The sequence below is a fragment of the Drosophila simulans genome, chromosome 2R (genome assembly GCF_016746395.2).
Source record: "Drosophila simulans strain w501 chromosome 2R, Prin_Dsim_3.1, whole genome shotgun sequence".
Lineage (NCBI taxonomy): Eukaryota > Metazoa > Arthropoda > Insecta > Diptera > Drosophilidae > Drosophila > Drosophila simulans.
Window position 1 is genome coordinate 3,422,438 of NC_052521.2, and position 25,402 is coordinate 3,447,839.

Below are 25,402 nucleotides of genomic sequence, written 5' to 3' on the forward strand. Positions count from 1 at the left end.
CTTGTCGCTTCCGTTGCATTTCTTGAGTACTTAAAAGTTTTGGGCGCCAAATGCAAGTACAAAACTTGAACGAGCCCGAAACATACCCGAATATGCAAACTTTTGATTATCAAGTGTGTGTGTGCCAAATAAATTCCCAGCACAATATTAGGTGCAAATTGTTTTGGCGCACTTGTTGGGATGCCTCCAGAACTCCAGACCTCCAGACCGCTCCCTGTGTACCTTATACACGCCATCACCATGCATGGCGACGAGCCCAAGGAGCGACAACTGTTTTTGGCAGAGCGCTTTTCTATTAAAATTTTCATTAAATTGAAAGCAATTAGTGTGTGGGGCGGGTGCACAGAGCCCCGGGCTGCTGAGCTCCTAAGCTGTCGCAGCGAGGCTGCTGTTTGTGTTTTGATTATTGTCAAAACGCTGGGCAGCAGCTGCAATTTGCCACCCGCAAACGTGGCTGGGGATTTCTCTGGCCAGGCTTTCGACTTTCAGAAGGAGGCAACTGCGTCGATGATACCACAAAGTCCCATGACATCAAGATATGGGACTCCACCCCACCGACAAAGATGTTGCGAAGTGGATAGCCCCTCAAAATTAATTTGCCGCCCGCCTGCAGCGATAAATAAATCCGTACCTGGACTTTTGGCCTTGGATGCCGCAGTTGCGTGCGGCTCCTCCGCCATTTCCGGCTTTATTGCGTGCGCCATTTTGTCAATTGCGCGAGCACTTCCGGCGAAGAGATCTGCGGGCTAGAAAGTGATAACGCCCAGCGCGGCACAATAACTTTTGATGGCCGAAATGTTGTGGCCACCGCACTAAACACCACGCATTAAAGAAGCCAGAATTCAGTAAGCCAACAGTCAACGACATAAAAATTGATACTGGACTTCTGACAGCTGCGCTGCTGATTAAGCGGTTTGTTACTCTCCCATCACACCATCTGACATGGGGTAGCACCGACCGCCTCCATGGCGATGAAGCCGGTCCACATTCGTCTGCGAGTATCGCCAGCGCCAGGGTATTACAGCAAATGGTCAGAGCAGCGGGCGATTTGATGCGATTTTTGTGAGTCTGTCAGGGAGGCTAGCCCTAAAAAATCGAACAATAAGGAATTATTTATGAATCTCGTTTTCAATGAAATTTTTGCACCACCGCGCAGAGTACACTGTGGTCATAAAAAATGTAAACGGACTCAAGTTTAATGCAGTCATCCCCGGGTTTTCGATTCAGTGTGTGTCTTCCTGGCGGCTCTCCCATAAATCAGATTTTAATTCTTAATTCAAGCGGAGGCCGCTCAAATAGGAACACAGCCATCTTCGTGCCTGTCGCTCTCGATTCTGACTTGACCAGCTCTGAGCCCGGGGAGCATGACTTTCGGGCTTGTGTTACTTGTCTGCCCGAGTTTGACAGGTGAAATATTGGGAAGGTTATCCAGTGGGCGGGTGCAGGAGCGAAAGCGGGGCCTGAAACTTCGTAGAAATATCGCCAGGCCGAAATTAAATTCCAGTCCTGCTCCACCATTCCATGTGCCACATGCAAAGTCCACAATTTTCAATAAAAATAGCCACAGGCACACGGGCCACGCAGTAAGCTCCGACGCGGTCCACCTCCCCAAAGTTCCTGTTCTTGTTCCTGAATATCGAACTTTCGGAGCGTCTTTTTTGTGATTTGAAATTTTCGGGCTATGCGTTTGAACTGAGGTGGAAATTATTTCTATGCCATTGATTACGCCCGCATGTGTGAGGCTCGATTGAATCGGGGCATGGCTAGCCGCAGGTATTTTGCTCGCCACGCGTTCGGGTCTTAAAGGCGCCTCTTAAAGGTGCAGATGGAATTCTCGGTTATTGGCTCACTTTGCGGCAGCGGGCAGGGCTACGGGAAGCGCCGGAGTATGCAATCCTTCCATCCTTCCGCTGGCAATGCCACGCATTCCTTTGATCAATTTGTGGGCTGGAAAAGAGCGGAGCTCCGAACGACGTCAATTATGTGCGTGTGCCAGGATTCCGGGCCGGAGGGCCCGAGTTCCTGCGGAGAGGGGTCTGGAATCCATTCCATGCCGCATTTGGCCCGGCTTCACGGGCATGTCAACACAGCAAACATTGCGGCACGCGCACGCACCCCAGCATTGTTCTACGAAACGGGCTTGCGGTGCGTTCAATTTCGCCTCGCGACCTTCTTTGCGACGCTTAATTTTTGTCGCCACCCGAAATGGAGGCCATTTGCATATTTGACAGGACATTAATTAATAATAAATCGTGCGTTCAGCGGTTGAGTTAAAACTTTTGTTTGGCGGACCGCTTTCCTGGCTGTTATCCACAATGGTCCCCACTATTCCGGTGCGGCCGAATCACGTGAGCCACCATCACCAGTGAATCACCAGCCCCGAAAAGCGGCCCACATTTATTTTTAAGCGACTGACGAGCTCGTGTGCTCAAAGCACGAGTAAATAAATCGCAGCAGGTGCAGCTGACCAGCTGGCCAGTCGTTTCGGCTCCTTTTCTTCGGTACGAACAGCCTTGGTAATCCTGGCGGCTGTAGGCCTCGTCTCGCGTTGTTAATGGCTTTCCACTGGCCGACATTGCCTGTTGCAGGCCCACTTCATTTATCAACCATGTATCCTGCGGTTGACAGTGACAAGGCCGAGCCACTAGCAGCTGCGACTTTGGAGTTTCTAATTGAATCAGCTCCGCTCGGAGCCAGCGGGCTGGGCCGCTCGAACGCTCCCCGCAAATCGGGCGGCAAACACGGGCTGCGACCTTACCCCTATTTTCCCACACCGGGCGGCCGGTGGGTGGCATCAATTATGTGCCATGCTGAGCGGCAGCCGCCGCGGCACTTAAAGCGAGTGACGGAGGAGCGCCCCCGGCAGTTGCAAAGACGTGCAGCAATAAATTAAAGCGCCGCGGCTTTCAGTGCCACTTCCTGCAGAGGCCTGATATTCCGCTGAGAGCAGGAAGACACATTCAATAAATAAATTTATTCATGACTTCGCTGGCAAAGATGCTGCGAACATTGTCATATTTGACTGCTGCGCTCGAGTGCGGCATTAAAAATTTTACGGCACCTGCCAATTGCCGCAGCGCACCGGAAACGCACACATACTGCCACACATCGACATACGCGTACATGTAAGTCAGTGCGCACATAAGTAGGCAACGAAATATGTGGGGAGGGTTCCGTGTACAGAACTTCTGCGTAATGGATATCGATAGGGCTCAAGTTTCCCAGAGTTGGACAGTGTGGTGGTAGTAGTAGCAAGCAAACAAAGAAAGCGACACGCGGACTGCTAAGGTGTGAGTAAAGTTTCGGATCACATCCCGACCAGATTGTCCTTCAACGGTCCAATGCATCTTTCGATACACATACATTCGCTTGGGGAGCGAACACACTTGCAAGTTTCTTGCTCGCAGGAAGTGCGCAGCTTTATTTTCTGCAGTCATAAGGCGGCATTAGACGCTTTTCGGCTGCAACAACTATTATGCACAAGATTGTGAACTAAACGAAGTGCGGCAACAACAGCCGTGGCGCAACAATGGGGGCACAGCGAAAGTTCAGAATGTCGACAAACGAACAAACAAAATTTCATTTGCAGCGCCTCGTAAATTGCGTGCATGTAGTAAGTATGTAAGTGCAAAGTGCACCACATGCACAGTGCGGGCATCCAAGTGTGTGAGCGAGTGAGCCAGTGTGCGAGTGTGTAAGTGTGGGAGTGTGCAGCGCAAATGTTGGCGCAGTGTTCAAGTGTATGTGTGTCAATGCCGCTGACGTCGAGTGAGCGTGAAACAAATGCAAGCTATAAAATCTCAACAAAGCGCGATGCCAAAGGGCGCCGTCGGGGCGTTGGAGGCGCTGGGCGGACGGAGCGGGCGGAGGGGTTGGCGGCGCTGCTATTTGCGCAGCATAAGCGGAGCTGCCAATGCCCACCCACCTGCGCCACCCACCTGCACCACCCACGCCCTCGCTCTGATGTCGTTAAGCTGTGCAAACGATTTCGCGAGGCAAGGCGGAAAATTCTTTCCAAAGCAACAGCATCAGGGCAGCGAAATGGAAGTGGGCGGGGCGGGGCGGTGCGGGGCGGAGGGCAGGGGCACAAGGCTCAAGACCTTAAATGAAGTCTACGAATCCGATAAAGTGTTCTAAAATAGTTCCACGCTGCGCCTGTGTCTACTGCGCTTTGAAAAGGAAAGTTTTTCATTGAGTTAGACTTCTACAAGAGTTACCAACATATTCCCAATTCTCCCCTAACAATTTGATTTTGTGTTCTAACCACCAACCAACCACAGTGCACTATGGTCCAGAATTCGTTTTTTTTGGCATAAAGTCTAAATTTTTATGTCAATATATCGTCCTTTAGCAATTATTTTCTAATAGAAAATTAATCATATAAATAAAAACCAAAAACAAAATTGACCGAAAGCTTCACTAAATCGTTTTATGAGCTTTTAAAGGTGAAGTGTTAAACAGCTGATTGAGAGAATGCATTTTCCGAAAAATTACTTGCTTACTCTTGCATGTGGTATAATCGTTAATACGCATCCAAAAATTATAGTAAAATATGAAAAATAAATGCCAAGGTATGATGTTTTTAACTTATGTAAGTAATATATGTATAGTTTTACTGTTTTTATGTTGTGTGACATCCAATTTATGTGTATTTTAACAGAAAATTCGAACGTGTCCCCTGTGTTTCGTGGAGTATAACTAATTTTCTAATTTCGGTAAAGAAATATCTTTTGCCCATTTTTGCTCGTTTTCTTAAAAATTTGATTTTATATAGGCAATTTCGAGTTCAGACATAGCGACCTCCTGGACATTTGGAGGCGTAACAATAGGCAAATAAGTTATGTTTCAGATTACGTTTATTCCGCAATCAACAACAATAATCTGGAATCGAAACAGACAGAAGATATTGACAAAAAAATAGTAAATTTTGAATTATTTATTAAAAAAAAAACTGCCCGAGTGTAACAGACAACTAGACTGATTTATTTCCAAACATACCAGATGGCGTCAAAGATGACAATTCTTGTTAGAGATTTTGAAAACTCCAAGACACCGAAGCAAATGGGACGCCGAAACTTATCTTACCAAAATGCAGGAGAAAGATTAGAAAGGAAACTGAAAATGCGAGTGAAGCCCGGAATAAGCTTTACAAAAGGGACCGATATCACATGCAAGGAAAGATAGTCGGATCAATAGGATGAGTGATATTTTCCACAGAGCGATTGATAACTCGGACCCACTATTATCAACAATTAGTTTAAAAGAAAGAGAGAGAGAAAAAATAGGAAAAACCACTTCCGAAGGCAGTAATAAGTCTTTTGGAAATACAGTCTAATTTTAAACCTGATCCATGAGACAAAATATTGGATTCACATTCTGATTCTCATTCGAGTTCAGATTCGGAAATTTATAATGTAGAACTAGAAGAAGAAGAGGGCGATTATTTTTAAAACAACAATATACACGACTTAAAAAAAAAAAAAATAATAATATTTCGTTGACTCCTGAGTCATACCAGTAGTTAATATGGGAGGCAAGAGAGGGCGTGGTCGCACAGACTACAGACTACTAGAAATTTAGTGTGCAAACTATTTGTGATTGAACAACAAAATGTACAAAGTTTCAAGTCTGTATCTCAATTTTTAGACTTTATGCCAAAAAAATCGAATTCTGGACCACAGTGCAGTGGTTGTGTTGCGATTCCATCATCTCCTCACTATTATCCCGCTGAAAAAGTTCGATTTTAGCTGAAAAAATGTGGCAGTTGAGCAAAGAGAATATCTTATAAACAATGGAATAAAAATTGCACTTTGACATTCGCCTGAAGGTGGGTCAGATACATATTATGCTACAGATACATGTACATATTACATATTATGCAAAATAATTCTTATATGTTCGAAATCTCCCTTTCTTTTGCCTCTTACCTCCTTGAATCTCACTAAGGCCCATGGGAATCCTTTTTGAAAGCGATCCCAACCCGTGACGAAAGCTCCGATCTGAGTTGCAAACATACGTATGTCAGATGGAACTGGCCTGCGGAAGTGATGGTAATGGAACGCGATTCGACCCTCCTCCTCGTTGGCTGGAGAAACTTTCGGTGGCACGCAGTTGTTGTCCTGTTGCCAGGGACCCGATATCTGAATCAGCAGCAGCAGGGAGAGAACACATCCACGACAGGAGCCGTGTAATCACTTGTCATGCAGCTGAGCTCCAACCTGCCCCGTTCCCCATTCTGCGGACTTCCTTGGCGTTTGCTTATTTGTAAACACTCGGCTGTTATTGCCATGTTATTGGACGTTGTGGCAAAGTGCGGGCTGGTGGACTGCCCATAGACTGCTTGGCCCGCACAAATTGCGGAGAGGTTTCGAAAATATTTTGAATCGCAAGATGCTCAATTTATTGGACAGATAAATCCCTCGGCGCTGGCCTGGCATGTTGTCGCTCAAAATGAGAAATTTATATGAAAACTTATTTCGCAGCACTCGGTCGTTGCGGCGGCCCTTGGGAGATCAAAGTAGCGAAGTAAATTAACTTGAAACGTTGGAAGCGATAAAACGCAGCCGATAAGCGGGCCGACATAAGCCTGTTCGTGGCAACTTTCATGGCTCTTATCGCTCGCCTTCCCCTGCGTTCCGCACTCCCCCCACTGAGTACGCCCCTGCGAGTCCTTTTCAAGCGCCCTCGTCCTTTTGTGGGCCTCCAGAATGGCGTGTCCTAATGCGGGGCTGAATGCAAATGGGCGCCCGAGCCCGGCATGCGTTATCCATCGCCGTGCAATTGAATTATTGCATGCCGCGACTAATTCCGCATGTTTGCTCGTCCTGTAATTAGCCGAGCGCACATTAATTGAAGTGCCCGCGACTGTCATGGGCAGTCCGACAAAACACTGGCACTCCGGCGGCTCCAGCCGGCGAGCTTGGCAATTTGCGCGCTTATTCAAAGCAATCCGCAGGCCGTGCGAGCGTGCTCGACAATTGGGCCCAGCTTGTTATTTCGTGCACGGCGGGCAGAATGCATTATTTATTTGCTTTGGCAGGGTAAATAGGCGTATATTTAACAGTGCTTTGTTCCCAATTTCGCAGCACCGACAAATAATGGAAGGGTCATGGACCACACTTGCGACCGGAGGGTTAATCAACTCCCCGGATTGCCCCAAGATAGAGATACACACGAAACAACGCATTACAGATGATGACTACGTTCGTATGCTAAAAGTAATCCCAACTGAATGTATACATTAGATTTCGATGGACCATATCGTACTCACTTCTTCGTAGGCAGATATAAAGGAACCTCTTTACTTTTAAGTCAGGTGCTTGTTGTTTGTACTAATTTCCCGATCGATTGGCTGATTGGCAGAGTAATGCATTACAAAGGCAGCGAGGGAAGAATGTTGATGCGCCGATAAAAGATACTTTTCGCCGGTCCGCTTTTCCTGGCCGACTGACCACTCGATAGCTTCGCAATTTTGGGCAGGAAGAGTGCTGTGCATAATAAGCGCAAATATTTGCACATAATCATCCTTTTTCCTTTGGCCGGCGTCCTCGTACTTGTGCATAATTTTGGTTTCCTTTCCTGCAGCAGCACATGAAAATGTTTAAATATTTATGAAATTATGCTAAAGTTTCAACAAGTCATAAATCTCTGTTGATGTTTGACTTTTTATGCAAAATGTATTTCATTTGCATAAAAATGGCTGACAAAATATTTTCCAAGCCGATATTCATGGGAGTGGGGCGCCCAGCGGCTGGCGGGGGCGGGGGCGTGCCAGCTGAACAAAGATACACGAAATACAAACAATAAACTCCTGCAAATGCCCACAGCCGACATCGCACACCTGTCCAGTAGCCCCAGTCGGCCCAAGGCCGTTCTCTGTTATGGCTAAACTCCCTGCTTGGGTGCCCCAAAAACTTTTCCCTGTAATCAATCACGCTTCATTTATTGACACACCCAAAGGACTCAACCGGGTGGCGGTTGCTGGCCAGGCCAAAAGTTTCGCCTGCCGCAAATCTGGCTCGTAGAGCTCATTTGCAGGCTGAAACGCACCTGGGCTGATTTATGTTGGGCAAAGTGCGGGCATCAACACTCATTCGTCATGGGAGCCGCGACTGGGATTGATAAGTATGGAAGGGCCGACCCTATCAACTCAACGCAAAATAAACGAGGTATTAAGTCCAAACAGCCAAGCAATTACGGAACGGATCCGCCGGTTAAGTTACTTTACAAGTTCGTTTCCATCGGATGTTCGAAGCAGATACATTTATGTTTCATTATTTTTCATTTCGAAAGCAGGCGATTGATTGGCACAGCATCTCGGAGCAGCAGCGATGTGCAGCAAATTGCAGCATTCGCGGGGGATCAGAGATGATGGATGATGGACTGAAGGGGCTGAAAGCACAGCTGCAAAGGCTCCACAGCTCGTGGCTGCCATGTGGCAAACGGCAATCGGCAATCGGCAAGGGGCATCTGGGTAATGGCAAATGGCCAGATCCTGATCTAGATTCAAAGCCAGAGCCGGAGCCGGAGCCGGAGCCGCAGCCGGAGGCAGGCCGGCCAGGGTCGGATGAAAGCGAGATTACAAAGCCGCACTTAAACTTGGCATAAATAAAAGTTGCTGTCACGCTGCCAGCTGTCAAGCGCCGACAAAGGCAAAGACATCTCTGGCAAAGCCGCATACGGATGGATATAGATACGGATGTGTATGTGTCTAATGGCAGTCCTCCTCAGTCCTGCGCAATTAATGTCAAGTGGAATGCAGGTGGGGGCGGGTACGTACCCCCACGTGGTTGCTGGTCCAGGGACGGGGCTATGAATCAAAGCACGGGCTCAGCGAGCTACGAGATTTCCAATTACACGACCCCTTTGAGTTGTGCTGCATACTCCGCTCATATTAATGCGACAACAATAGTGGGGCGCTGCCGCCGTCAACTGGCAACCGCAGTCGGCTTTTGGTGGGCTGCCGCCTATCGACGTCAGTGCGAGTTGTTGTTTTAAGCGGATTACGCAATGTGCGAAACGTGTGCGAATCAGAGGCCGAAGTCGGGCCCAGTGGGCTAGTTGGGCCTGCGTGACGGCTGACAGTTTGACGCGGGCCCGCAGACTGGGAATTCGATTAATTTTTGATGAATCAATGTCAACTACTGCTGAAAATCTGCGAGCTGTCAGCGCGGCTGCACCGCTGCAAAGCCACTCCGGCGTGTGGATAAGACGTGGGGGTGGTGGGTGGGTGGGTCGACTCAGGTTACCCTTTTCAGGAGACACGTAATTTCACACACGCACTCGCACATCACATATCGGTAACAGTGCGCCACAGGGCGGGGTAAAACGGGTCCGTAAAATGTGACACAACACGGCCGGAGTCGACGCGAGCACTACGTGATTCCTCCGGCTGCTCCTTCCGCGCCTCCGCCTCCCCTTGGGCAGATCCGGGGCAGAAATTGGCATATCAACTCATATTTTCCTTCGCATCAAATGGAATCGCTGTGTCGCCCCGGGAAAGTGGCGAAAAGTATGTTCGATATTTTTCAATCAAATTTCCGTAAATGTCACGTATACGCAGCGTCGTACATACTTATTAATAATGCTCGCAAGCCCCAAAGCACACGCGATGCGAAAGCAGCAAAAGATGAAGCCCCACCAGGAGGCAACCGGGCCCGGAAAGCATTGCTGGCATGCTGGCGTCCACATGCTCCTCTGGGTAAACGCGTATAGTGAGGGCGGAGCACTGTGCTCGCATTAAACTTCATTCTTCAGTCGTTGTCATCGTCTGTTGCCACATTTATGGCCATTAACCAACTTTGCGCCAGGAATTTTTCACATCTCTTGCCTCGCAGCTCGTGCTTAATTTTTGATGAACCCAAAATTACCGATGACAGTGAACTGCGTGAATTCCCAGCAAAGGATGCGGGCATTGCGAGAAGGAAGCGAGCGGGCTGTCAGTCAAAAATACTTGGACATATTTCGAGAGTTGTTTATGCACAGGAGCTAAATATTTAACAGCGTCGAGCAATTTCATTAATAAATATTTCAGTCGGCCGTGAATATTATATTCGAACGCAGTTTTCGTGGGTGGATTGGCAGGGCGGATGATTCGCCATGATTCTCTTCCGCCGCCACTGAGGCACGAAATTAAAGTATATTTTATCACAATTGCGCAGATATCTGATAAATGAGTCCTCCTCAGCTTTATTATGCAAGTCTTGAGAAACAAGCTGCGCATTTTGAATGGCCAGCTCCCAGCCAGTTCGGGGTAAATAAATCGTGGCTGGGATAAGATGGGATGGGATGGGATGGCATCGGATACAGAAGCCAGATTGTCGACTCCCGTTGCCTTCTCGCTTGCCAGTCAGATACCTTCCTACCTTTTCATTTTTTCAGTGGTGGGCGTGGCTAGCTCGTTTGTTACGTTACTCGCTTATGCGTGTACGGCTCGTAAATAACAACGCCGAAGACACATGCCACTTTATGTCAATTATTTTGACAGCTAACAAGAGCAAATATGCAGCAGGTCGCCATTATTATCACACACACGATAAACTAAGAGAACATCCCCATCGCCATCACCTGGCAGGTGAGTAAAAACGCGCAGGATATACTCTTTGGTATACACACACGAAGTAATGCGATTTCGTAGAGGAGCTTGTTAGTATAAATTGTGGCTTGCTTTTCTAACGCAAATAGATGTATCTCGACGGTCGCACCTCAAAATATTTGTATCTCACAAGGTAAGAGAACCCCTAATATGGAGTTTAAGACTTTAGTAGAGGGTGTCAGAAGCACAAGGACACTCAGAATTAGTTTTCTGGCAAGGAACGCCCCACCCATCACATGTGCGTATGTTAATAACCCAGTTTAATTACTCGAGGAAGAGTAAGTCAAGTAAGTTGCTTTTTGCTGAATATTGACGATTATTGTCTCAGCTGTAACAGATTCATTAATATCCTAATATTACAAATTTCACAAGTAGGAGTGCTATATTCGATTGCCTCGACCATCAGATAACTCGTACTAATCCAATTAATGGACATTTTACTGTGCACACATGGGTTTCATTGGTATAATAAGCTCGTCTAATTTAAGTAAAACGTATTAAAACCGCCCATTTTGTCTTTAAGCAACAGACAATCAGTAGTCATACGTAATTGCATTCAGTAAATAATTAGTATCCATATAAGAAGATGATTTGTTCCAATATGTGGTGATTGTTTTCTTTCATTTTTACCCGACGTCTTTTTTTGCTGTGTATTTTATGGACCCACATGTCTTTCATTACATATTACGGACCTGAGACTGACTACGCTAATCTTTATTAGGCACTTGAATAAAGTGCTTCTAGTCTATGCCCAAGCAAACCGAATTGAGACGCATCGTTTATAAAGATTTAAGGTCCAGTTCTGCACGGACTAATGATGACCCCTCCACGCAGGGGGATTGGGGTCTTCTTCGCACTCCTTCGGTCCGTCCAAAGCCACTCATGCACGGCCTTACATGCGTTCGGATTGAACGGCAAAGGGCCTCCAATCGTAACGAAGTTATGTCACGGGTCGAGCCTACGTTCTTCTCTCCATTCCCGCTGTCGATTTTGGTGGGAGGTCATATCAAAAGGCGATTTAATGAAATCACGGTCAGTATTAATCACTGTCAAGGCTAATTGAGTATGAAAGCCAGCGGAGCACGGCGGTGGCCGCCGGCGATGGTGATTGCTCCCTAGGAACCAGTGCCGTTGTTGACGTCAGCGTTCATTAGGCCCGACAAAAATGCAACCTGACATCTTAAAAGGGTTCGTCCGCCATCGTCTGCCTCGCTCGCTTCGCATCCGACTCGGCTTACTCATTCCTCAGCTGCGGGCCACGTACATGTGTCGTCCATGTGGACCAGGCCAAGGCATATGTACATAATTATTATTATCTTAGTCCTCGTTCGTGGCAACGACTGTTGCGCACTCGAAATGACTTCAGCACTCCAGTTTGGGCACTTGGATACTCGGTCACTTGGTTACTCGGCTACTTGGTTACTTGGTTACTTGGTTACTCGCGCACATCGTTTGTCAATCGTAAACTGCGATCTGACAGGGACAAATGGCATTGGAAGTCGCTTTTATTTGCTGGCGATTATGGCAAATGAAGCGAAACCGTTTGTGTGATTTTTTGTTTGGCCAGCGCGAAGGACTCCTGCTGCCGGACATTTTTGCGGACAGCCAACCGAAGTGCCCTCGGCTGACCGCCCAGCACTGACTCCCTGCTTTTAATGTCTAATGTAATCAGGGTGATGGCTGTTGCCCAAAATAAACACTTGCCACATGCAAAACGAAATTGTGTGCAACGAGCAATGTCGACAGCTTTCAGCTGTCAGGCCAGAGCCGGCGGAGTGGCAGGGGCTGCCATTAACTTATTGAATTTAAGCTAATTTAGCAGGCAGCACTTAGCAGACCACACAGCATCTCAATTGCCGTGAGCATCCCTCGACCGAAGCCCCATGTCCGAATTCCCAGATCCGCAGTCCGATGTCCGATGTCCGTGTGCCATTCCGGCTGCCACGTCAAGTGGTGGACCAATTGAAGGAGGCAGTCCACCCGCCCCAACTAAATCAACCTGAGCTGCTCCCGTTGGCCACTGGCCACCTGTCAGGTGCATGTAGATAAATTTCCCAGCTAATGGGGCCAGTCGCCCAAGGCAACGCAGAGCAGCCTCTTTCAGTTTGGGCTAAAAATGCAGCCGGCAGCTGTTTAAACTACAGCTGTGCCACAGAAATATAAGCAATCAGGGGCGGGTCAACTGACCACCAACTGACCACCGTGGAAGGTCCCTCTCTCCGTTAACTGAATTTAAAATCACGAAAATTGGTCATTCCGGCACAATGAGCTGGGCAGCAGGAGCGGCTCCCGACATCCAGAGCACCGAAGAGGCTGAGATAAACGGCTGCAAAGTGCACGAAGGAAGCGCCAAAGCAACATGTTCGGTCAATTCAATTGCAGCGCTTTAAAGGCTGCACGCTGAAGGGCTTTTTGCCAACGGAGCCAACGTGGCCAATGTGGAGAGCGCAGTTGGGTTAAGTAAAGTACGGCGAAGTGAGACGAAGTTTGCCTAGCAAAAAGCACAGAAATTCGGACTGTATTCACTGCGCTCGAACCGAGGGGCTTTTCAGGATGCCTCCTCCGAGAAAGTTCTGGTGTTTTACACCCCGGCGGACAAACTCACACATTAATTGATTTAATGCCCGGAACACTAGGCAAACAGCGAGCCTTGTTTGGAGCTCCCAAAATACACAGGGCAAGCGGAGCATTAGCGGATAGTCAAATAGTGGAGGCGAGATGCACTCGAGTGTGGATAACGCCATTAAGGCTACATTTCAAAGGGAATCCAACACATGAAACCATGCTGGGAACAAGTTTTATAAATAGATCGACCTGCGCTGAACTCGGGTTGTAATTTGCCTAACGTTTCAATAAACTCGGCCCAGGAAGACCTTGAGCTCATAACTCGGCTCGGGTAGTTGGCCCGGGAGCTCCCAGTCACGGAGCCCTGGAATTTATACCGCAGTTCAGTGGCACTCATTTTTAAATCTCCCAGAATTTGTGTAAAATTTATGAGTCCAAGAAAAACGAAAACATAAACTTGTCAGTCACACATAGGCTCATAAATCGCATAGGGTCGGCTCCTTCTATCCTTTACCGCTTCCCGTTCTGGTTGCCCCTCGTTTGGTTTGGCTTGTAATCCAAGCTCGTAAAGTTCAATAACCTCGAGGGGATTAGGCAGCAGACCCAAGCAGGCAGTGCACTTATTTATGGGGCAGCACCCGTGCGGGCCAAATAAATAAAAATAGTATAATCACTGGCATAAAATGAGGATCGTTCACAATTCAAATGAAATTGCTCGAGCTCCTGGGCCACTTTTAATGGTCAAGGATGTGCTGCTCCTTTAAATAACACTCAACTCCAAGGTTCGTTCATCCATGAAAATTAGCATTAATACGGGCGGAGTCGGACCACGGAGATTGGGAAGAGGCTAGCTCGAAATTGGGGACATTATGGTCCCAGCCATTTGACCACTCAAAGTTTCAGCAAGGACACATGAGCTCACAATGTGCCCCATTTTGAATAAATTAAATTTGTCTGCAGCTGGCTATAATAAGCGGTCATTTCATGCTCACAGCAAGGAGGATGCTGGGACGGATGAATGGCCGTACATGGATTCTCGGATGCATGACAAACATGCTTCAATAATTTCATTAGGACCCGAAACAGGATCTGCCGGCGAGGAGCCGGGCCGCGGCTAATTAAGCGTTTTAAATGTCAGTCGAGGCGGCTTAAAAGGGATAACACGGAATCTTTTCAAAAAATTCAGCAAAGGCGTCCGGGCTTCCAGTTGCGAGCACAATATGGCCAAAACAAAGCTCAATATGCTCATAATCAGATGAAGCCGCCCATTAATTATGCATGTGTGTGTGAGCCCGAGGGCGCGTATGGGTGGTATGGGTGGGGCAGTTGGTGGTTTGTGGGTGGGTGGAAAGGTGGTGGTTGGGTTGTCTGGCAGCATATGGGCAACCAAAGCTCACCAAAAAGCTGTAGCTCAAAGTGGACGCCATTTAATGAGATTAATTAAAATAACAAATGGCGGACGCTTTAAAAAATAGAAGAAAAGCGTTAAGGGGATTCGATTCGGAGGCTTTGCTTTTCGCCAAGCCAACTTACTGGCAAGCAAAGCTTACGCGTGCATAATGAAACACGCTGCGAGGGTATATTAATCGTTTTTAATTTGTCAGTCCTGGCCCTTTGGCTAATCGAATATTTAATTAGTTTGATGCCTTTCCAAATCGACTCGAAGATTAGCATACGACGGGCGACGGGGGAGTGGTGCTCCCATTCGGGAGCAACCCGCAGCCAAAGTCAAAGGCATTTGCAAGATTTGAGTTCGGCCAAAAAGGAACTGGCCGAGCCAAAGGATGCTGCGACCCCCGGCATGACCTCAAATACAAGATTGGGAACAAGAACTAAATATCTTAAGTGCTTTTATGTACGGCGGGCCCGCGGGTTGCTCTCTCGAGAATGACGGCTATGATGACTCGGGATGGGTCACCAGGACCCTTCGTCCTTTCACTGGGTTTCTTCTCGGTCGGCGCTTGCTTTGGTTTAAAGCACTCAAATCATTTTCAACGTCAACTTTACCGGTCCCTACCCGCCGAAAAAGGGGTTGAAACAATTCTGAAAATTTATTTTCATTAATTTTAATTCGTTGCGAAACTTTTCTACCCCATCCGCCATCGGAGTTGGTGGCTCGTTTGCAATAGAGAGGGGAGCCAGAGTCAAATAATTACTTTTTCGGATTGGACCAGCGTGTCCTTTTTTAATTATTTGCCTAAAGCCCGGTTACTTTAGGCTGCCGTGCGTGGGACTGGCGAGGCGAGCATAATTAATTTATTTTATTTTCCCCAGAACGGCTCCCATAATTAAATGAAACAGCTCCGCGAGAGTGTCCCTCTTTTGCGAGCCGCCAAACTGGCTCGCCTGTTGCTACGCAGATTAGAGGATTTCCATGGCCCGTTCGCACAGAGTCCATGGGACTGCAGCTGGCGATGACGACTCCGGCGAAGACAGGAGTTTGCAGGCCTAAGGCTGCATTGATTTCACTTAAGCCCCGACTGAAGGCTGCTCACAGGTTCTGGCTCTGATTTCAATTCACGAGCAGATGCGGATGCAGAGTCGGATTCCCACTCCGTCCGCCTCCAATGTCAATAGCACCCAAATTGATGACGCCGAAGCTGACATGCCTGACTCAGCAGGCGGCAATCAGCGAGGCTCGCGCTGTGTCACTGGATGAGTGTGTGTCCCTGGGCATCGTCATGAACACCCACCTCCTGGTCTGGGTTCTTTTGCGTTGTGCTTTCGTGTGTGTTGCGTTTGCGTTTGCACAGATGACAGGCAGACACAATAGACGTTGAGTACATGAGGCTATTAGCTCTTGTTTGGCGCCCGAGGCCTGCATTTTGAACAGAATAATCCTTGAACCAAGCTCAAGTTCGCTCGAGCACATAGCATATCGCCCTCTTTACTAACTCTTTTCATTGTTCTATTTTCAGGTAGCGATAGTAGTGAGGACGCATTCCCTGGCTGGTAAGTAAGCAAGCAAAGAGGGGGGCAAGAGCCGCAGATTAATAGCTCTATCAATTCGAGGCAGTGACTAATTGTTCGCCACATTACGCATACGCCAGGTGTTCGCCCCGTGTCCAGCCGCCATTTAAATTCAGTTCATGCCCGTTTCATGGCGTGGGAATGGAGGCGGCAGCGTCTTGACACTTAGGAATTAATTGCGATACTTTGAGATAATGAACTAGTTGACCAAAACCCGATACCATCGCCCGAGGTCAGAGTAAAAAACAACAGAAGGAAACGGCCAAAAGGACAATTTGCAATGCAACGTCAAAACAATTACGTGCAGAAATGTGCTTGATAATAAAATGAAGTGACCTGGCTGAGCGAGTAGTGTTCTCGTTCTTTCGGTTAAAACGTGTTCAAGTGTTGACTTGTATAAATTGTGCACTCGTTTGGCCCCTCCTTCAGCCAGGTGCTGCTGCTCGAGCTCGGCCAGGTGAGAATGTGTTGGCGCGAGCCCAACTTGGCCAGCAATTAATTACGTCAGCAGAATAGACAGGCGGGCGGCACTCTTCGCTCCGATGGGAAGCGCCAGTTCATCTGTTTAAAAGGCATTTAAAGCGCATTTGGGCCGAAGGGGTTTTGGCTTTAAGTCCAAATAAGTCCCACTTCGCTGATATTTCAATGCTTTCCCCAGTGGTGGGCGGATTTTTATTTGGCTGCCACGCTTCGCTGACTACGAATGACATTTGAGCGCGGAGAAGTGCCCGCTTTAGTTTATCTCGCCGGGCTGAGCGTTAAAATAATTTCTGGCTTTCCTTACATTCCGGCCATGTCCCCACTTCGGTCCTGTTTCTGCTGGCATTGCGGTATTTCTGCCCTTCCCGCAATTAATGCCAGCAGATTAATTATACGCATGGCTGCACACGCTGCGTGGAGCTGCGCGCAGCTTCTGGGCTCTGTTTTGTTTGAAATTTTATTTCCAAAAGCATGAAACAAAAAACAAGTGACAGACACAAAGCCCAAATACCAGCCAGAAGAGGAGCTGCCTCCTAATGAGTGCAAATTAGCCGATATTCTGGTCAGCCAAGGAACCCTAATTTGGCTGGGCTTTGCGTATAATCAAGCTGTCAAAAACTTGCTTCGCCCGTTATTTCGGAAACTTTAAGCATATTTTAACCGACTGCAATTTGGTATTGATAGCTTCTGGGCAGCAGATGTGGCAATAATAAGTTTTTTCATCCGGCGAGGGAGTTGAAGGGGCGATAAATCTTGTGGCCTGCCAGCCATAGTGCGAATATGTCAACTTATGCCGGGGGGCGAAAAAAGAGGCTCCTCTGGCCACTACTTGGAGAAGCTTCAATCAGGAACAGAGGCACTCAAAGGAAGCCATGAAACTTATTAACAGTGATATGCAGCACTCCCTGAACTTGTAGCCTACGGAAGGCGTCAGGGCATGCCTATGGCCCAAGTTCAACTAGGTAGGGTCAACTCCTACGATGATTTATTTGCATTACCCGTGAGGCCGGCTAGTTATGATTTATGTGCCCCGGGAGTATTTATTAAGACAAATAAATAAGCCTAGCTGTCATTGCCGTGTCAAGCGACCACTATTATAGCATATTAAAGTTATTTCGGAAAACGTCAGGCGAATATCCTTACAAACTAGGGTCCCTTCAACGGTTACCCGTAATTTAACAAATGCAGTTGCGGGTAATCGCAGAATATGCCCAAATCAATGAACAACTCCTAACAAAGGTGGGCTTAAAGCTGGTATTCTAAGAACCAGGACCTTTGAATGTGAAAACTGCCGTTTGTGTGCCATTCATGAACGACATCAAAGATACTTTTAGAGAACTTCGTTTTTGGCCTATTAGTAGGGTCAATGGAACATGCTAGAGTTATTCAACTATGTTAAACTGTTCAATTTCAATATCACTTCACTTGTTTTTCACAATGCGCCATTACAAATCCGTTCATCTCAAGGGATACACGTCCATACATTATTAACGAAGGCTTTTTTCACGAACGGTTATTATATATTGATTGACATCGGTTGTGCGGAGGCCCATTAATGTTTAAATACTTAAAAATTGCGCCTTATTGGCGTGTGCATGCATGATTTATGGGCCCAGCGAGCTGGCTTCAATCACGATACACTCAGGCCGCCCAACCCCCCTGGTTATTTCCGCGAAATATAGCCATCAGACCAACCGCAGAGGCACTCGCAGCCATGGAGCCATTGGAGCGTCGGCTTGAGTAGTGAGAACTCCAATCAAACTTTTCCAATAAAGTCTTTAGCCTAAAGACGGTGGATAAATCAAGCAATCAGGCACAGAAAGGGCTGACCTGTTCGGCTGTGCGAGTGCACCCGGTACAGACAGCCTCCGACATAATTTATGGCGTGCCTTAAACTCGCTTCCCGAAACGAGTCTCTGGCGCATAGGGAGGATAATATGCGGCCGAACGAGTGAATCGAAAATCCGGCCTGCGCTGGGAAGTTTCCGGTGAAATGCGAAATTTAACTTTGTCGATTACACCGTGGAGACCACGTTGCGTATACGTAATAATGGGCCAAACTCAAAACGAAAGCAGACAACCTACACGCAGAAGGTTTAACGATGGAAGCGCTGATCAGCCTGTGGGCCACGTTTGCCTGCATAGTTTGATGTTCGGCCCTCGAAGAGCTTCGAAAGTGAGGTTGTTGTTAATAAAAAGGGCAGCCAAGCAAATGAAAAATACTTTTCCCACATCCCAGTCCCACATCCCACTTCCGCTCGCCGACATGCGAGTCGGGAGACCCGGGAGTGCGTGGGTGAGCTCGAGTGGGGGCGCATGCTGTTGGCCAAATTGACTTAATCTAAAATAAAAGTTTAGTGCTGAACCGAACGCACACACAAAGTCTCGCACGGGCAAACAAAACATATGGTATTTTTACAGCCATAGGTGACTAGAGGGTTGGCCAAAGACGAGCTAGTTAGGATCCACATGGATTCGGGGCGGGGGAGAGGCAGAATGTTAATTTCCCAGGAAACGCACGATAAAGTTAAGTTCTGTTCGAAAAACTATTTGACTCTGCAAAAGGGTAGATATCGCTCCTGCCTCCTTGAATCCTTAAAATAACAGTCCAAACAGTCGTTACATAGATCAAATTTTGTGTGGCCTACGCCTAAGTTTGCGATTACCTTGCATATGCCTAGGGGTGGGTCGATTCCCAGCTCAATCAAATAAAAAGGGAAAAGTTTTAATCAGGAAATAAATTTTACAGAAATGCTGAAAAGGCAGCAAGATTTACGATGCACAAAAGATAAATTTTGCGAGTGCTCGCCTAAATGCGCGTTGGAAAGGAAACAAAACCCCTGATTTTCGAGCACACACACTCGCAAAATGTCAGAGCAACTGGAATAAAATGGCAATTCATTTACGGAAAGCCGTATTTACGGGAAGCAAATAACTAATGCATACATATTCCGCACACATCTGCCTAATGTGGGGCAATTATGGTTAAAAGATCATAAAAAGAGGTGGAAGTGCCAGAAATACAGAGAACCCATATCCATTTCAACTCGCCCCCGAATCCAGAGCTCAAGTTCAATAAATTAGGCAGGTGGGGTAGCGAAAATGTATCCGATAAGACCATTATTCTTGAAGGACAAATTAAACTGCGTGATGAGCATTTGGGAGGATTTTGCATTCTGGAGGCATTTGCGACCACCATTATTTCACAACTTCTAGTTTCCGGGTTGTACTTATCCAGATAAATTCAAGGGCTAAGATCCTATTTGCCACAGCCCCCTCTTTCATTTGCATTCAAATTATAACAGAATTTTGCTTAGGACTCACAATGGCCTGGTAATTAATTAAAATATTCAATGCCCAGTGAAACAGGAACCTGGCTCGGATCTGTGGTTGCCGCTGACCTGAACTTTATCTCGATTCCGGCCTCCTGGAGCTCTGTTCACTTCAGAGGAGGAATGTCGTGCACAGCCCCGTGGGATCGCCGTGATAAGCAGTCCCGCCAGCTCTCTAGTATTCATCTTCCATTAGCCTGGTGCGGCTTGAATCAGGAGGCTGCCCCTCCCACTGCAGTCCGCCATTTTGTCAGCTTCATAATTAAGGGCAAAGTTAATTTTTTGCTCTGTGGTCGTGGTGTGACTTGACTTCGTTCCATCAAGCCCGCTTGCTTTTTGCTAGTGTGCAAGCCGGAAAACTCATTATTTTTTAAATGGAACTCTTTCTTTGTGCCGTTCCCAGCTCGGAGCTCCGCCCCTTTAGAGCTCTGCCTGTCTCTACATAGACTCCGATCCCAGTCGCAATTAACTGAAGAGAATAATGTTGCGGCAGTGACGAGCAGAAACATAATAATTCTTTTTTGGTATCCACCCCCGCGGCTGTACTCAGCTCAACTTGGCCATGTTGCATTTGTAATGACTATGTGAATGCTGGCGAAGGGGGGTGGGGAGTCTGGAGTGGGGAGTGGTCTGCGGGCGGCACATCAGCATGCAATTCCTATGCACGTATGTGCTCGGTGTGGTACTGGCTCCCCTCTGCCCTTGTCCCGTCCGACTGTCGGCCATAATTATAAACATCCGGATAATGCGAGTCCTCCGCTCTTGCCCGGGCAACCAATTCCGATTTAGTGGGGAGGGCAGGCACTTGAATTTGTCCTGGAAAAGGTTGGCTGCTGGGACTGTCAAGGATGAAGGTGAGGGTAATCGAAATGTTTTCCTCCAGAGCACGGACAACGAGCTGCAGAAAACGGACGGGAGCAACATGCACAAGTTTAATGAACCCCACATGCATCGCCGAGTGCCCTCTGCCGTGCCCAACTCCCCTCTGCTCATAAATGCTGCATGTTTGCAGGAATTGCTTAGCTGGGATTTGCTTAATTTCCCTCCGCACCACGCACATGTGCCCTGCTTCCAGCTCCCAGCTCCAGTCCCCCTCAGCTAGCTGGCTGCTATTTCCATTCCGACCTTATGGCCACCAGGGGAATTGCGTCCCACGCTTCGTATACGCAATAATTCCGCCCTCTTCATATTGCTCGAAAAGGGCGCTTGACTTTAACGCATTTCCTTGGACCAGCACATGCAGTGCTAAGCCACTTGTCAGCCAATCAATAAAATGTAAATATTCTTTCCACTCACTTTGCATTGTTTCCGCTTACCTTTGAACTTCTGCATAAGCACCTCAGCCGAAACCTGGATGACATCTCCAGCGAAAGGAAGACCCCGCCGGCAAGGGGGCGTGGCCAGCGCAAATCAGACCATATCCAGCGAGGTGGCTTCGTATGTGACAGCTGTGTTTGATGTGCACCGCATTCGGCTTTGATGGTCGTTTTGCCCTAAATGGCCTGCACACTCGCCCATTGCTTGCCAACCACCAACCTGGAGATTTCAGAGACATTTAGAGCCCCAGAACTCCGGCTAAAGAGGAGAAAGCGAGAATGGGAGAAAGGGAGAATGGGAGAAACGTAGAAAGGGAAAGGCCCGCCCTTTGAGGACGGCCAATTAGCCCGCATTCTGGATGATGCAGATCAGCTGCAAGGCAAGCAAATATCGAACATCTTTGGCACTGCTCCTTCCCTGAAAATGCTTGGGAAATGCCTGTCATAAAATTCTCGATTTTGTGGCGCTGAGGGAACGTTCGCCGCTGGTCTGCCAAATCCGCAACCCTCCCACCGGCCTGGATATTAGTTCAATAGTCATGACTGTCCAACTGATGCTCCAAATCCCCTGGGGTCAGCCCGAAAGCTGGCCCAGCCACGCACACACACACACACACATGCGAGGAGCCGGCATGGAAGCCTGGGCTGAGATTTTTCGAATGGGCGTGGTCGACTCGATTTCTATTATCCGAGGCGTACTAGTAGGCGCTGGGGACCCGACTTTGCCATTTGCTAGCAGTGTATATTGCTTGCCACCGATTTGGCCTCAATATTTTGTGCCAATTCCGCTCCCCTCCTGCCATTCAGCGTTCTGATCGGTTTTCGCAATACGTACACAAACAAGCAATTGTGTATAAAAATCCGTTGGGTGTTTTGCGGTTGTTGGCAAACTCGGCGAAATCGCCTCAGGAAAAATATTGACGCTGTAGCGGCTTTAGCGCCCCGAGCCGCCCAAAACCCCAAACCAAACACGTTCGGGCCCCATGTTTTACTGCACTTTTTGTTGGGAGTTTTATGTGGCCATCTATGGACAGCTTTGGTTGTCTATGCCTGGCAGCAGCCCCGCCACAATGGGTCTTATTTTTTGTTCGTTGCTTAGCTGTAAAAATCATTTTATGAGTTTGCATAAAATTTTGTGGTTTTCACGCCCATGTTTATTGTGCCCGCTGCAGCATATGCTGCCATTGTCGAGGACGTTGTCGTCTATTGATTTTATTTCCAGCCGGGCTAAGCCGCATCAGCTGAGGAGCGGCTTCGCCCGAATTCTGTGACGTCCAGGGTTGAGGGCTCAGTGGTTGTGCATTTTTTGTGGGTACGCGCTGCTCTAAAAATTAATTAAGTTCTTTATGGGCCACGCCGTGGGCATCCTGGGCAGTTCGCTCCGATTGATTTCACACCACAAGTCCACATCTAAGTGGTGTGGCCGATATCGTGGCTCATTAAACGATTTCTCCTCGCACAAGACCATCAAATTAAACTCGATGTCCATGGGGCTGGGGCGTTCCATTTCTGGGGGCACCTGCACGCGTTTTCCTCCTTTCCAATGACGCACCATTTTAATAAGCATGCATTAGGCAACCCCATGGGTTTCGTGAGCCTTGAATTACCGTTTAGCCAGCAGGAAGTCGTCCTGTGTCAGCTAAAGGAGGCTTAACCCGCAAAGGGGTCTCGGCCAATTCGACTCTGACGGCGGCTATAAAATGCCACTTAAATCCCAGCCAGGAGCATCCGCCGAACCAAGGACAATTAATATGGCCAATGCAACAATAGCCCTTTGTTTTTCACCGCACCCAAACGCCCAACCGCCCAAATTCAAATCCCCATGTATGGGCGGACTGGTGTGGCGCTACTGTAGCTGACCTGATGTGTGGGGTGGCCTGCAGGTAAAATAAATTATTATTTATTACGGTCATTAGAGCTTAATGGCGGCAATGATGTCCACCACGTAATGGCAATGGCAATGGCCCGAAACCGGCTCCAGGCCAACGGACAACTGGCTGTGCCGCGGACTTCCTTCCGCCGCTTAATCGAAGGCGAAGGAGAAACATTTGCGGCCTGACAGCCTTTGTGCTCGCCGGGTCCTGGTCCTGGGCCTGCTCCTGCTCTTGGTCCTGCTCCTACTCCTGATCCACACCCTGGGTGGGACCCTTTTTAATAGCAACCGGTTCGCATTATGAGGCCCGCGTGCTGTCCTTGAAAGTATTCCGCCTGGACGGACGAACGGAAGGCCGAATGAAAGAAAGAAATCCCGGCTGGAAAGCATTTATCGTAAATTCAAGCCCTTATTATCTGGCCTGGAGGTGTCGGCGGCGGGTGGAGATATTTATGCACTGGCAAAGTTTCGGCCCGGCCATCATAAACGTCAGAGGACCCTCTGCCACAATAGCCCCGAAACCTGGGAGGAGGCATATTAATGGTGCCCGGGCTGACACATTGTAAATTCAAATGCATTTCTCACGCTCAGCCCGGTTCGGGCTCGAAAACGTGGCCAACGCTCTTACCGCAAAGTGAGGACAATCAATCAAAACGCATACGTGTGTATATGCCCACACTAACGCCTAGTGCCTAGTCAGTTATGCATGCGGCAGGGTGTGCGAGTGAAATTAATTTCATGCATTTATGAAATATGGCCAGGCGACAATTTGCATAAAACAGGGAGCCAGATTAAAGGGCGGGGCATTGTGCTCAGTGGAAGTGGAACGGCTCCACCGTTCAGTCCAGGATGATGGACTGATGGGCTATGATAACCTTTGATTTGTGCCAACGTTAAGTCAGTTGCTACATGAAAGTGATACCCAGCTTTTGACGAACGAGTCTAAGAAGGCAGAAACTGACATTTCAAGCTCTCACAAGAACTCTCACGGCCAAGTTGGTTTAACCTTTAACTAATAATTGAAACTCCTAAATTTGCTCATAAGTGTGAGGATTTCTGCACCCGTTGGTGTAGAATATATTTCTTAGATCAGTGTACTTCAAAATGGTTTCCATACCGATATTTGTTGTATTGGTAAAGAGTGCCTAGTAGTCGAGGTTACGCCTTCTTTCGTAGTAAAAACGGCTTAGCTTGTAAGTTTCTACCAAAAAAACACTTGGAAATTGAATCGAAATTTTGAGTCTATCCCACGAGAAAGCTCCAGATACATATGTATCTAAGCTATCACTTTCACCTGGTTTTTCCCATGCCAATGGATTTCCCTTAATGGATAACCCGAAGTTTACGTACCCATCCTTTCCCAATAGAAAGCATATAAAGCGTCCACTAGAAGGAAAGAAATGATCTAGTTATTTGTAAATTTATGACTCTGATGCAGATAGTACGACTTCATTATAGTGCGAGTTCGATAAGAAGGGCAAAAACGCCCTAGATTCCGCTCATTTTCAGTGGAGAAACAGTAAACTCCAGGTTTTCCCTCTGCCGAGGCGCCTTTTCCTTTGCGCGATCCATGCGAACTTATGCTCGCAGTGTGTGTGCCGAGTTTATAATTTCTGACACAAAATTACATGCACTTTTCCCTAGTTGCCGTGCCGCACATGTAATTGGTCCTATACGAGCAGTAGTGTGTGCGCTCGTTCGCTTTCTTTGCGCTGCTCCTTTGATAAATGCGCATAATTTCAGTAGGTTTTCCTGGAGTAGCGAGGAAAACTTGTCCGTGTGCGCCGCTGGAGTGCGAGTGTGTGAGTGCTGCTGTGTGCAATAGTCTCGCTGCTGCGCTTTATTGTTCGCAGCGCAGCGTTAAACATTATGCCGGCTGGCTGACTTGGATGGCTTGGCTGGCTTGGGTGGCTTAGAAGGGCTGAGTCGAGTTGTCTTGGCGCGAATTATGAAGACGATTACACGACTTTATAGGTGGGTCTTTACGTACGTGCCGCTCAGGGGGCGGGTGGCGCTGGGCGTGTCTGCGGGGTGTCTGCACATATTTATGAGCAGCGATGCGCTGCGACGTCGTCCGACGTTGAATTAATGAAATACCTGCCAAGATTTATGTGCCAGCTGACTGGCACACGGGGGACACACGCGTGAACGGGCGGGGGAGGGAAAAGAAATTAATTTTGCAGGGCAATAGTGCTGAATCGTTTTATTAGCTATCCTGCTGCTGAAGCCCATCAAAAATGGGAGGCATCCGGAATCAGGAATCAGCCGAACG

General features: G+C 47.9%; 2 protein-coding genes across 8 annotated transcripts in view; one reads left to right on the forward strand and one right to left on the reverse strand.

Moving 5' to 3' along the window:
* The window catches only part of LOC6733173 (odorant receptor 42a), a 162,750-nt gene that overhangs the window by 38,955 nt on the left and 98,393 nt on the right, over positions 1-25,402 (reverse strand). The gene's annotated exons all lie outside the window — the stretch shown is intronic.
* The window catches only part of LOC6733176 (zwei Ig domain protein zig-8), a 57,666-nt gene that overhangs the window by 13,353 nt on the left and 18,911 nt on the right, over positions 1-25,402 (forward strand). For all 6 annotated transcript variants that reach the window (XM_039291331.2, XM_016167511.3, XM_039291332.2 and 3 more), the window contains exon 2: positions 16,078-16,111. The gene's annotated coding sequence lies outside the window, so the exon portion shown is untranslated. The remainder of the gene's footprint in view (positions 1-16,077; positions 16,112-25,402) is intronic.